Below are 15160 nucleotides of genomic sequence, written 5' to 3' on the forward strand. Positions count from 1 at the left end.
ATTGTACCAAGAACAATGCATTTTCGGTGGATCTTCAGTGTGTTGTGCCTTCAAATAGCCTACTCTCATAATACTCGAGTTACAATAATTCTTTTGCCACGAATATGATGTTTCTCATTATTTTATTGGAACGAATCACACAATTAACAGCCCGCGTCTCGTGGTCGTGCGGTAGCGTTCTCGCTTCCCATGCCCGGGTTCCCGGGTTCGATTCCCGGCGGGGTCAGGGATTTTCTCTGCCTCGTGATGGCTGGGTGTTGTGTGCTGTCCTTAGGTTAGTTAGGTTTAAGTAGTTCTAAGTTCTAGGGGACTGATGACCATAGATGTTAAGTCCCATAGTGCTCAGAGCCATTTGAACCATTTTGAACCACACAATTAACAACAGGTTTTCCAGTGATTCTCAATTTGCTGGTGCTGAGAAACGGCATATATACATAATTATAGGCTTGAAATGAATGCCAATATGGCACCTCACAACTCTGTACTGAAGGGAGACGGCGTGCGTGTGACGTAGGTGGCGTTGCGCCATCTCATTGGTCAACGCTCAGACGCACACTCAGAATATCTGACATGCCAGATATTCCTCTGCACGTTCGGAAAGACTCCCGAACGTGCTGTTCCACGCTACGACGTCAGAAACTCGGCACACTCGACGCTTAACGTTCGGATGCACGGTCCGTGTGCCGACGGCTTAACCGTGGTGCATGGGCCTCGCCGCCCTTGTCTTTTGTCGCGCCGGATGTACGGTACCGATCATGGCCGCCTTGACGTGCAAAATTGTGGTGGGTTCGTCGTGTCACGCTGAACAGCTTCCCAGCTCGTAATTTGCAAGCTCCAAGTTACGTATGACTTTTATTCTGTGTTTAACTAAGAAGATTGTTGAAACTTATTGTGGCACGGGTAGCTGCTGGAGATGGTTCTTAACTTACAAGGGGAGGCCGCCAATTGTGAAATTCAGATTCGATTCATACTGCGCATAATAAAAGCTCATGGCGAGATGTGTAATGTGGCAAAGCACCAAGATGCACTTCTCAGCCGTTGTCGAGAAAATCGACAGTTAAAAGAAACAGTTGCGGTGAAATACTCTCAACGATTGATGATTTTCCACAGCGTTGTGGCGCAGCGGTAAGTGCTCGGGTTCGTAATCCGAAGGTCGTTGGATCGAATCTCGCACTATGCAATTTTTTTTAGTATTTGTTTTTTGTAATTCAGATGTGTGTATATATATATATATATATATATATATATATATATATATATATATATTCATGGCAATCAGTTGCAACAATTATGCATATAATAAGTTGTTGAAAGTCGTTTGTCGTGGAAAAACTGGCGACTTCGAACATCATTATGTTTTCCGCAAACAAAGTTGTATTTCACAAATGTTATTAATTGTCTTCATAATATTAACCACGTATAGTTAACGGAAGACGTAGAAACGACATTCCGAAACGAATACGTATATCGTAAGTCAAACGTTCGAATTAGAAATGAGACCCCACGAACACAAATTCGCTGTGGCAGGTATGAAATATAAACTCCGTTACTCGCTCGTTACACTTTAAGGACAGATGTTGAATGGGCCGAAACGAGCCGCCGCATAACAGCGTAGTTGCCTGCTAACTTCGAAAGAAGGTAGATGCGGTCCCTAGCGCAACTTATAACATCGTCGAAAATCAGTGCGGACGGGAGAGTTTTGGTACACCCTGTTAAAAAAACGGAAAAATGGAGGCTGTACAATTGGAGAGCGATCCGCCTTCACCACCATGCATAAGCAATTCATTATTTGAATTACAAAAAACTAACAATAAAAAAAATTGCATGGCGCGAGATTCGATCCGGCGACCTTCGGATTACGAACCCGAGCGCTTACCGCTGCGCCAGGACGCTGTAGAAAATTATTAATCGCAGAGAGTATTTCAGCGCAACGGGTTCTTTTAACTGTCCATTTTCTCGACAACGGCTGAGAAGTGCATCTTGGGTGCTTTGCCACATTACACCTCTGGCCATGAGCTTTTATTATGCGCAGTATGATCGAATCTGAATTTCACAATTGGCGGCCTCCCCTTGTTAGTTCCACAGTGGCTACTTTAAGGCGGCTGATGTTCCTCATTTCGTTTCTTGTCATCTGTGGAGTGGGTGTTTTAAGTGGTTTTCATGCAATTTTAACTTATTTTAGGACATATTGACCGACCGCTTTGGGACTGGTTGCAGTTGTCTACACTCCCGGCAGCCGTAGATTTAGTGGTTTAATCATTTGTCACGGCAGTATTTGGTATGTTTATTTAATGTTGAAAGTGCCTTAAGGTAACTGGAAGTGATTTCTAAGTTTCCTGCTAATTTACTGGGAGACGGGTAATGCTAGAGTATTGCTCCATACGAATTTGGGGGTATGCTTATTACATATTCCAGTGCAGCTGTGATTTGACCTTGTTTTCATTGCAATCTATTTGTCTGCAGGCCATTTGTTAAGTCTGCTCGTTTCCTGGCGTCGGTGCGGTTATGGATCCTTGTCAGGACCGCTCATTGTGAGGCCGGTCGGACTATACATACACTCCTGGAAATTGAAATAAGAACACCGTGAATTCATTGTCCCAGGAAGGGGAAACTTTATTGACACATTCCTGGGGTCAGATACATCACATGATCACACTGACAGAACCACAGGCACATAGACACAGGCAACAGAGCATGCACAATGTCGGCACTAGTACAGTGTATATCCACCTTTCGCAGCAATGCAGGCTGCTATACTCCCATGGAGACGATCGTAGAGATGCTGGATGTAGTCCTGTGGAACGGCTTGCCATGCCATTTCCACCTGGCGCCTCAGTTGGACCAGCGTTCGTGCTGGACGTGCAGACCGCGTGAGACGACGCTTCATCCGGTCCCAAACATGCTCAATGGGGGACAGATCCGGAGATCTTGCTGGCCAGGGTAGTTGACTTACACCTTCTAGAGCACGTTGGGTGGCACGGGATACATGCGGACGTGCATTGTCCTGTTGGAACAGCAAGTTCCCTTGCCGGTCTAGGAATGGTAGAACGATGGGTTCGATGACGGTTTGGATGTACCGTGCACTAGTCAGTGTCCCCTCGACGATCACCAGTGGTGTACGGCCAGTGTAGGAGATCGCTCCCCACACCATGATGCCGGGTGTTGGCCCTGTGTGCCTCGGTCGTATGCAGTCCTGATTGTGGCGCTCACCTGCACGGCGCCAAACACGCATACGACCATCATTGACACCAAGGCAGAAGCGACTCTCATCGCTGAAGACGACACGTCTCCATTCGTCCCTCCATTCACGCCTGTCGCGACACCACTGGAGGCGGGCTGCACGATGTTGGGGCGTGAGCGGAAGACGGCCTAACGGTGTGCGGGACCGTAGCCCAGCTTCATGGAGACGGTTGCGAATGGTCCTCGCCGATACCCCAGGAGCAACAGTGTCCCTAATTTGCTGGGAAGTGGCGGTGCGGTCCCCTACGGCACTGCGTACGATCCTACGGTCTTGGCGTGCATCCGTGCGTCGCTGCGGTCCGGTCCCAGGTCGACGGGCACGTGCACCTTCCGCCGACCACTGGCCACAACATCGATGTACTGTGGAGACCTCACGCCCCACGTGTTGAGCAATTCGGCGGTACGTCCACCCGGCCTCCCGCATGCCCACTCTACGCCCTCGCTCAAAGTCCGTCAACTGCACATACGGTTCACGTCCACGCTGTCGCGGCATGCTACCAGTGTTAAAGACTGCGATGGAGCTCCGTATGCCACGGCAAACTGGCTGACACTGACGGCGGCGGTGCACAAATGCTGCGCAGCTAGCGCCATTCGACGGCCAACACCGCGGTTCCTGGTGTGTCCGCTGTACCGTGCGTGTGATCATTGCTTGTACAGCCCTCTCGCAGTGTCCGGAGCAAGTATGGTGGGTCTGACACACCGGTGTCAATGTGTTCTTTTTTCCATTTCCAGGAGTGTAAATATATACCGCCTGTTAGTGAGCCGCTGGCCGCGGTGGTCTTGCGGTTCTAGGCGCTGCAGTCCGGAACCCTGGGACTGCTACAGTCGCAGGTTCGAATCCTGCCTCGGGCATGGATGTGTGTGATGTCCTTAGGTTAATTAGGTTTAAGTAGTTCTAAGTTCTAGGGGACTGATGACCTAAGGTGTTAAGTCCCATAGTGCTCAGAGCCATTTGAACCATTTTTGCCAGTGAGCCTGTGCACAAGCCGCGGGGAGTGAACGCTCGCATTGCCTGCCGGCCGTAGCGTCATTGCTTCCAAATACTGCTATGGGCCTTAACGCTTTTCTCTAAAGTTAAGTGAGGCCACTTTGTTAATATTAGCGTTTCTGTAAGTCATTTTACTGATTGAGTTATTACTAGCCATTCTTATTTAACACTTACGTTAATCATTTGTGTATCTTTAATGAATGTGCAATTTGTTATTTTTCCTGTGTGCCAATTTTGCGACCTTGGTTGGCTAACTATGTATTTTTAGTAAAAGTATATTTCGCTGTGGACCTTTATGTGCGCAGTTCAGTTTTATTAAGCTTTAAGATCTTTGTTTTTTAATGAAGTTGTGGTATTATGTGCCTGTGTAACTTTGGGTTGGAAGCGTATAGTGTTACTAGCTTTTGAGATATGGTTAAACAAGAACGATTGTTTATGATTGATTATTTCATCGTGTCTACTATCTGGGATTTTGGTTGCAGACATAAAATATGATTCTTATTCGTGTTTATGTAATTCAATTAAAGTGAAGATTTGTATATTGCATCAGTAAGAGGGCAAATGTCCGAATTGAAGTTTATAATAAAGTCTGTTTTGAGTCAAATTAAAATTGTAAAACAGTCACAAGCTTCTCCATCACTAGTGATCCCGGGCTTCCTATTTCCTTTAAATAACTGTGGTGAGATTATAATGTTTGATTTTCTAAAGAATTGCGTATTACCACGGTTCAATGCTCTACACTCATGTTGTCTTGGCATGCTCGACCGCCAGACCTGTCTCCAATCGAGCGCGTATGGGACATCTTCGGACGACAATTCCGGCGTCATTCACTTGTGGTAATAACGGCGCCTGTATTGACAGACCAGGTGTAACAGGCATGCAACTCCATCCTATAAACTGACGCCCAGTATCAGTACAACACACTGCACGCACGTTTGCATGCTTGCATTCAAAATTGTGGTGGCTACACTGGTTACTAACGTACCGGCATTTCACATTTGCAGTGGTTTTCTTGCACTTAGATTCTTTTTTGGGGAACAAACGCACAAAACATGAACACAGTTTTCAAACTCCAGAAAAGAGCCATAAGAATGTTGTTGTTGTTGTTCTGGTTGTTGTGATCTTCAATCCTGAGACTGGTTTGATAAGAGCCATAAGAATAATAACCAAAAATACTAGTCGAGCTCATTGTAAAGATCTGTTCAGAACACTGGGGATTTTAACTGCTCCATGTGAATACATTTACTAGTCAGTTGTACACATCAAAAATAACATTGGTAATTACTGCACAAACAACTCTGTCCATGACCATGCAACAAGAGATAGACTCAACTTACATTTACCAAGAAAAAATAAACATAAAACTCTACCAAGGAATAAAACTGTACAATAAATTACCAAAAGAGATTAAAGAAATTGCCAAAATACACTTCTTTAAAAAGGGAGTTAAAAAGTACCTGTTATGCAATACATTTTATACATTGAAGGATTACTTAGCTAACACAGAGTAGGGGTTTGATAAAAAATGTTATACAAATAAATAGTAATAATAATGATTACGAAATATCCAACACTCCACTTAACACCTTCAATCACTCCGTCTTCAGGCCACGAGTGGTCTACCGGGACCATCCGACCGTCGTGTTATCCTCAGAGGAGGATGCAGATAGGAGGGGCGTGTGGTCAGCACACCGCTCTCCCGGACGTAACACCTTCACTTTATGTTTTTCCTTCTTTTTTTCCTTTCTAGAAATACTTACCCCCAAGCTATGCATAGGACAATGCTAACACCTCTGTCTCTTTCTGAGCTCAACATCTCACTCATTATGGAGGGATGCTGCCTCAGTTTTTCAGGATAGCAAATGGGAAGTTGCGGTACAGAAAATGGCCCAGAGATCACCAGTGTGTGTGTGTGTGTGTGTGTGTGTGTGTGTGTGTGTGTTTGAGTGTGTGTGTGTGTGTGTGTGTGTGTGAAGTGAGTGAAGTGTTACGAAACAATGTGTGTGTACAGGGTGAAAAGTATTTAAACCGACAAACTCTGGGAGGTTGTAAGGGACATAAAAACCATTATTTTTCCCTGATGTCATTTTTTCCTATTATTTAAACCGGTAGAGGCCGTATTACGCTCTTTAGTTGTTGGAGGCCGTATTACAATCTTCAGTTGTAGGCAACTGCTGTCCACCAGTGTAGTAGTGCGTTGTCTGTGTTTACTAATGGAGCGATCACCTGAAGTGAGTACACTGATAAGGTTGGTGCGTACTAAATAGCGCACCACAACGGACGAGCTGCAGAGCGGGTTTATCAATAACAATATCCTAAGCGCCATATCCCGCATCATACGACCTTTGCTGCTGTGTACCAACGTCTGCGTGAGACCGGGTCATTTTGCAGATTACCTGGACATGGACGCCGTCGCACGGTAAGAACGCTGCAATTTGAGGAAACTCTCTTGCTGCATTTGGAGCGGGGTCCTTCAAATAGCTCTCGTGCAATTGCACGTGACATGGGGACCAATCAGATGAATGTAAGAACAGTCCTTTGAAAGAAATTGTTACAACCATTTCACATGCAGCGTGTCCACAACCTGGAACCAGGCGATTATCCACCCAGAGCACAGTTTTCGCAGTGGTACCTGGAACAGTGTGAAATTTCTATCCTCTGTATTGTTTACCGGTGAAGCAACGTTCGGGCGTGATGGAGTCTTCAACATGCACAGTTCGCATGTTTGGAGTGAGGATAACCCACATGCCACAGTTACTAGCGCTCATCAAGTGCGGTTCTTCGTTAATGTGCGGGTCACTGTTGTTGGGGACTGTTTAATTGGGTCGTATCTGCTACCCTAGGCCATTAAATGGCAGGCACTATTGCAATTTTCTCGCCAGAGCATTGCCAGAATTGCTGGAAGACGTCCCGCTCCCTACAAGACAACGCATGTGGTTCCAACCTGACGGGGCGGCGGCACGTTTCAGTCGTCGTGTGCGTCGATTTCTGGACCGACGGTTCCCAGAAACGTGGATTGGCAGAGGTGGTCCTGTACCGTGGCCTGTTCGATCCCCAGACATGTCCCCTCTGGACTTTTTGTGTGGGGAGAGAAGCGCAATCTTGTTTACGCAACTCCTGTTGCATCACAAGAGGATCTGGTTGCCTGGATAGTAGCAGCAGCAGCAGCAGCAGCAGGAACAATTCAGGGTACTCCCGGGGTTTTTGCCCTTGTCAGACAGAACATGATCCGACGGTGTAACCTTTGTTTTCGTGTCAATGGAGGCAATTTTGAAAATCTACTGTAATTGAAATTGTGTTAATGTGTTGTCTCTTGGTCATAAAAAAATGGAAAAGTGTTTGTTGGTTTAATTAATTTGCCGCCAAAGAAATCTTCCTCTACCGGTTTAAATACTCCTCATATTTGTTTTGATGTCCCCTACAACCTCCCAGAGTTTGTCGGTTTAAATACTTTTCACCCTGTAGTGTGTGCAGTCACTGATAGTGAGATATGAGTGAACAATGTGGCATTACATTATTTAATACGTTATTCGTAAAAAAAAGTATTGTATACCAGGAGTAAATCTAATAATTGTTTAACTATAAGTCTGTATATACACTCCTGGAAATGGAAAAAAGAACACATTGACACCGGTGTGTCAGACCCACCATACTTGCTCCGGACACTGCGAGAGGGCTGTACAAGCAATGATCACACGCACGGCACAGCGGACACACCAGGAACCGCGGTATTGGCCGTCGAATGGCGCTAGCTGCGCAGCATTTGTGCACCGCCGCCGTCAGTGTCAGCCAGTTTGCCGTGGCATACGGAGCTCCATCGCAGTCTTTAACACTGGTAGCATGCCGCGACAGCGTGGGCGTGAACCGTATGTGCAGTTGACGGACTTTGAGCGAGGGCGTATAGTGGGCATGCGGGAGGCCGGGTGGACGTACCGCCGAATTGCTCAACACGTGGGGCGTGAGGTCTCCACAGTACATCGATGTTGTCGCCAGTGGTCGGCGGAAGGTGCACGTGCCCGTCGACCTGGGATCGGACCGCAGCGACGCACGGATGCACGCCAAGACCGTAGGATCCTACGCAGTGCCGTAGGGGACCGCACCGCCACTTCCCAGCAAATTAGGGACACTGTTGCTCCTGGGGTATCGGCGAGGACCATTCGCAACCGTCTCCATGAAGCTGGGCTACGGTCCCGCACACCGTTAGGCCGTCTTCCGCTCACGCCCCAACATCGTGCAGCCCGCCTCCAGTGGTGTCGCGACAGGCGTGAATGGAGGGACGAATGGAGACGTGTCGTCTTCAGCGATGAGAGTCGCTTCTGCCTTGGTGCCAATGATGGTCGTATGCGTGTTTGGCGCCGTGCAGATGAGCGCCACAATCAGGACTGCATACGACCGAGGCACACAGGGCCAACACCCGGCATCATGGTGTGGGGAGCGATCTCCTACACTGGCCGTACACCACTGGTGATCGTCGAGGGGACACTGAATAGTGCACGGTACATCCAAACCGTCATCGAACCCATCGTTCTACCATTCCTAGACCGGCAAGGGAACTTGCTGTTCCAACAGGACAATGCACGTCCGCATGTATCCCGTGCCACCCAACGTGCTCTAGAAGGTGTAAGTCAACTACCCTGGCCAGCAAGATCTCCGGATCTGTCCTCCATTGAGCATGTTTGGGACTGGATGAAGCGTCGTCTCACGCGGTCTGCACGTTCAGCACGAACGCTGGTCCAACTGAGGCGCCAGGTGGAAATGGCATGGCAAGCCGTTCCACAGGACTACATCCAGCATCTCTACGATCGTCTCCATGGGAGAATAGCAGCGTGCATTGCTGCGAAAGGTGGATATACACTGTACTAGTGCCGACATTGTGCATGCTCTGTTACCTGTGTCTATGTGCCTGTGGTTCTGTCAGTGTGATCATGTGATGTATCCGACCCCAGGAATGTGTCAATAAAGTTTCCCCTTCCTGGGACAATGAATTCACGGTGTTCTTATTTCAATTTCCAGGAGTGTATATGTGTATACAAATTAGCTTATTTTAAATTGATCTGAATCTGTAAATACTTTGACATGTCCTACATCCTTGTAGAAAGAGATCTACGCATGAATAATGCTACTACTTCTACTACATTAACGTGTGATCTTGCAATGTCTGAAGACTGCTGAGGTCGCTGATATGGAGAACGTGGCAGTAGGTGGCAGCACAATGCACCTTTTTGTGTTTTTGGAGGCGTCCGGATAATTTTGATCACGTAGTCGTCATAATGAGCGTCGGTCCTTTCGAGGAGGGGACTGCTGGGCTGGGCACCTGCGAAGTCTCCTGGGTCAGCTGCAGCTTTATACCTGTAACATGCCCAGTTTGCTATATAACTGGTCGATTCCTCATAATCGATCACTGTGTTAGCGTTTTGCTTGGATTTATTTGCGTTTAGCCTGCAATACGGCTCTCCTGCGTAGCAGGTTGGTCGGCTGATTTACACCTGGTGGTGCCAGTTAATTTCACTGTGTTGCTGGGGTTCACCAATATTTGTCATGTATGTGCGCTGTTGTTATCTGTAGGTAGCTAATTTTCCCTAAGCAGCCATGTCGCTTCGTTTGCTCTAATGGCTTTCACGCACAGACTGACGTCAAAGTGTATATGGTACGTGACTCCCACTTGCTTGTGATCGTAGGTACCCAGGTTAAGGACGAAAGGATTGTTCGAATGTCACGTTCCCTTGTACAGTCGTGTGGTAGACAAATGAATTCCCAAAATTTCATTACTCTACATCGATTACATTTTGGTGTTGCGACTTTTATCCGACAGTGTATTTACATAGGTATTTTATGTGGTGTTTGTATGTGTGTTGTGTCTTTCTTGCTCTACAGTTCTCGTTTTTAGTTTACTGAAATCAAACGGTTTTATGTACATGGTTTGCCGAAATATCACATTAAAACCATGTAAATATTTATTCTTGATAATGAGGATACTTTCTCACAAAACTTCGAGCATACCATGAAAACATACGTATCTGGTGCTGTGTTTTATTATGTAAATCGTGAATGCCATGTCTGCTAAGGACTGTCTCTCGTTAGGTTAAGATTTCTAGTAACAGGCGAAAGCTATTCCCACATGCAAAATATTACACGAATCCCACAGCGTATCATTGAACGTATTATTCCAGAAACATGTAAACTAATGAACCAATGTTCACTTTAGGAGGGATTTATGAAAGGTAGGTTATTTAGAGAACAAATAAATACATTTATCTCACTATGTACACTTTGACAACATTTGGCTTTTCACAGTGCCATTCCCTTCCACATCCACAGCTTAATATCATCCACAGTGCAGGCACTTCGGATGCAGCTGATTGCGGCAGCTATTTCTTTATAAGATTCTAATCGCTTACTACTATTTTTGTAGCCAGCTTGCTTTTTGTAATGAAGACTTCTCTCTTCGTACTATGCAATGTTCACTGTGGTGGGAGTCACGTACCATATACACTTCGACGTCAGTCTGTGCGTGAAAGCCATTAGAGCAAACGAAGCGACATGGCTCTCGCTCTAACTACTGTCAAAGATCTTTAGTAAAAGCATCCCTAGTACGCTGTCATACATGTGACCAAAGGGCTTTGATAAAAGAGCTTTGTCAAAGATCTTTTATATTGTAATACAGGCCTACCTGCACCTCGTCCACCATAAACGCTCACTGTGAGAAACGGGCTACCTGTGTTCCAAACGTCCACGTCCACCCCATTGACTGACCGCTTGGACAATGACTGTCATTACGACTATTGTGGCACGACTCGAACCTCCACAGTTTTCAGTTTGTGAGCCTTGTATGTTTGTGTTTATACGAGGGGCATTCAATAAGTTATGCAACACATGCAGGGTGTCCTAAAAGTCTTTCCCTGATTACATAAATTGACAACTCAGGCTAGAAGTAAGATACAAATACAAAACTGGTGTCTAATTGTTTACAAACTATCAAAGTTTTTTTCACACATCAGTAAACTTCCACATGAGCACCCTTGGTAGCACGTAGCACATCTAGGCGACATTCAATTTCCGTCCACACATTAGCCAACATCACTGGAGAGATCGATTCAATGACTGTGGTTTTCCGCTGCCGCAGGGTTTCAAGATCTGGTACATGTGTTTGGTAGACCTCGTCCTTGACATAACCCCATAAAAAGAAGTCTAATGGGGTTATGTCAGGAGAGCGTGGAAGCCAAACAGTTGGCCTATCACGACCAATCCATCGCCCAGGAAAGGTCACATCGAAATAGGCATGGACGTCCAAACCTCAATGAGGCGGTGCACCGTCTTCCTGAAACAAGACATCGGGGTGATACTGAAGCAGCTGAGGAACAGCATACAGTTGCAACATGTCCAGATACACTGCAGATGTGATGGTAGCCTCAGCGAAGAAGAATGGCCCGATAATTCGATCGTGCAATAGCGCGCACCAAACATTCACCTGTGGACCGCCTCTGGTGCACTCCATGACCCGGCGGGTCACTGCTCCACTGCCAAAAAAGGTCGCTTTGTCGGGAAAGGTAGTTTGTCTGAGATAACCATCATCGTCCTCAATACGTGATAGCATTTCGACCGTCAAGTCATATCGACGTGTACTGTCATTGGGCAACAAGGCCTGAACGATTTGCACTTTGTATGCACGAAACAATAAACGTTTGTGTAAAATGACACGGAGAGAGCTTTTGGCATATGTAATTCACGTGAGGCCCTGCCAACCGATTTCTTCGGACTTCACAGAAAAGACTGCCTTACATTTTCCATCCTGTCCACTGAGGTTCTTGGTCGACCAGACCTCGGAAGGTCAGCAACCGATCCTGTGTTCTTGAACTTCTCATACCAGGTTTTAATGCTCTTGACATCAGGTGGATTCCTTCCAAATGTTGTCTGGAAGTGTCTCTGCACTGTAGTTGCTGATCGTGTCTCTTAGTACTACAGGACACACTGTGCCTTCTCCTGATTGGTTAACATGGCTTCTTGGGCACTGCACCTCATTCACTACTTACGCACTGTGAACTTAAAACAGAAAAAAAACTTTGATAGTTGTAAACAATTCGACACAAGTTTCATATTTGTATCTTACTTTTAGCCTGAGTTATCAATTTACGTAATCAGGGAAAGTCTTTTCGGACACCCTGTATTTTTCTCGGCCAATTTCAGTTGTGGAAAATCATGGAATACTCCCACTCCAGCCCATATAGTTTCATGAAGTTCCGATAGGTGGCAGTTCTATACGTGGCCTTCAAAATGGCGTCTGTAATGGAGGCGTGTTCCAAGGACAGAGCTGTCACTGAGTTTCTTTTGGCGGAAAACCAAAGCATCGCAGGTATTTATAGGCGCTCGCAGAATGTCTACGGAGAACTGGCAGTGAACAAAGACTCGGCGAGTCGGTGGGCGAGGCGTCTGCCATCATCGCAACGAGGTCGCGCAAACGTGTCCAACGTCCCGCATTCAGGTCAGTGGCACACAGCCGTGATTCCTATAATGTTGGAACGGCCGGACACACTCATTTGAGGTGATCGAAGCATCACAAACACCTCACTGCAAATCGGACGTCTTTGTTAGTAGTGCTGACACACTTGTACACGAGTTGGGACGCTCAAAGGTGTTTGCTCGCTGGATTCCTCGCCGCCTCGCAGAAGACTACAAAGAACATTTGTGCGGAAATCCTTACGCATCACAAGGCCGATCGTGACAATTTTTTTATCCAACTTCGTCACAGGCGATGAAACATGGGGTCATCACTTACAAGGGAACCTCCCCATCGCACCCCCCTCAGATTTAGTTATAAGTTGGCACAGTGGATAGGCCTTGAAAAACTGAACACAGGTCAATCGAGAAAACAGGAAGTTGTGTGGAACTATGAAAAAAATTAGTAAAATATACAAACTGAGTAGTCCATGCGAATATACGCAACATCAAGGACAATGGGAGTCTAGGAGCGCCGTGGTCCTGTGGTTAGCGAGAGCAGCTGCGGAACGAGAGGTCCTAGGTTCAAGTCTTCCCTCGAGTGAAAAGTTTAATTTTTTATTTTCAGTTTATGTGACAAACTCTTATGTTTTCATCACTTTTTTGCGAGTGATTATCACATCCACAAGAAAACCTAAATGGAGCAAGGTAGAAGAATCTTTTTACCCATGTACAAGTTAGGTGGGCCGACAACATATTCCTGTCACGTGACGGACATGCCGTCACCAGTGTCGTATAGAATAAAATGGTTCAAATGGCTCTGAGCACTATGGGACTCAACTGCAGTGGTCATCAGTCCCCTAGAACGTAGAACTACTTAAACCTAACTAACCTAAGGACATCACACACATCCATGCCCGAGGCGTATAGAATATATCAGACGTGTTTTCCTGTGGAGGAATCGGTTGACCTATGACCTTGCGATCATATGTTTTCGGTTCCCATTGGAGAGGCACGTCCTTTCGTCTACTAATCGCACGGTTTTGCGGTGCGGTCGCAAAACACAGACACTAAACTTATTACAGTGAACAGAGACGTCAAGGAACGAACGGACAGATCATAACTTTGCGAAAATAAAGAAAGTAAAATTTTCAGTCGAGGGAAGATCTGAACCAAGCACCTCTCGCTTCGCAGCTACTCACGCTAACCACGGGACCACGGCGCTCCTGAGCTCGCAATTGCCTTGATGTTGCTTATCTTGCACATGGACTACTCATTTTGTATATTTTACTAATTTTTTTCATAGTTCCACACAACTTCTTCCTCTTTTCTCGATTGATCTGTGTTCAGTTTTTCAAGGCCTATCCACTGTGCCAACTTATAACTAAATCTGAGGGGGGTGCGATGGGGAGATTCCCTTGTTAGAATCGGAAGCAAAACGGCAAATCAAGGAGTGGCATCACACAACCTCTCCTCCCAAGAAAACGTTCAAAGCTGCACCTTCAGCCGACAAAGTCATGGCGACGGTCTTCTGGGAATTTGAAGGGGTTGTTCTGTTTGATATACTCACTCATTGTGGAATAATCAACCCGGAAGTCTATTGTGCGCATTGTGCTACGCACAGAAAATTGAAGAAACGATTTCAGCATGCTTGTCGCCACAAAAATGCAAACCAGCACCTCCTCCTCGCACGAGCCTGCACTCCCCGAGAGGAGCTCTCAAAACTTCATTAGACTGTTCTTCCTCATCCACTCCACAAACTGGGTCTCGCACCTTCCGACTTCCATCCATTTGGCCCAATGAAGGATGCACTCTGCGAGAAGCAGAATACAGATGATGGGGAGGTTATTGATGCAGCAAGACTTTGACGCAGTAGAGTGGTACCATGCGGGCATACAGGCCATCGCACGGAACCGAGATTATGTTGCAGAACAGGGGTTTGTAGCCAAAAGAGTGAGGCTAATGTGGCGGCGTAAACTGCCGCCTGCACACCGGTTGCGGCGGCGCGGTTCTTTCCGTTCCTTTACGACGGACCTGCACCTACTTGCGAACATTGTCTCAGCAGATCATCAGTAGGAAAGCTGAGTGAAACCTACTGTACCTCGACGTGAACCAGGCTGCAACTAAAGTCACTAATCTACGTTTCGGGAGGAACACGAAGTGAAAGGTTGGAAATTTTGTCCTCAATTAATATATTCTGAAACTTAGGTGAAAAAGTATCACTGCCAAGCCTGTGCTAGTCTTAACACAGTCACTCACAATCCCTGTCACTCACGTTAGCAAGTTTATGGTGTTGCATTTCCCGAAAACGTAATAGCTACAAAAATTCTAATTGTTTTTGATTGAGAACGCTCGCCAAATATTAAGTCTGTCGGTACCAAATGCTGTCACAGATTTTAGCCACCGACCTGCTCAATACGCCACGCGGAATATATGTCTTTTCTCGTCACAAAATTCACTTAAAAATTCCGAAATTTCTACACACACATCGGAATAATT

The sequence above is a fragment of the Schistocerca serialis genome, chromosome 10 (genome assembly GCF_023864345.2).
Source record: "Schistocerca serialis cubense isolate TAMUIC-IGC-003099 chromosome 10, iqSchSeri2.2, whole genome shotgun sequence".
Taxonomy (NCBI): domain Eukaryota; kingdom Metazoa; phylum Arthropoda; class Insecta; order Orthoptera; family Acrididae; genus Schistocerca; species Schistocerca serialis.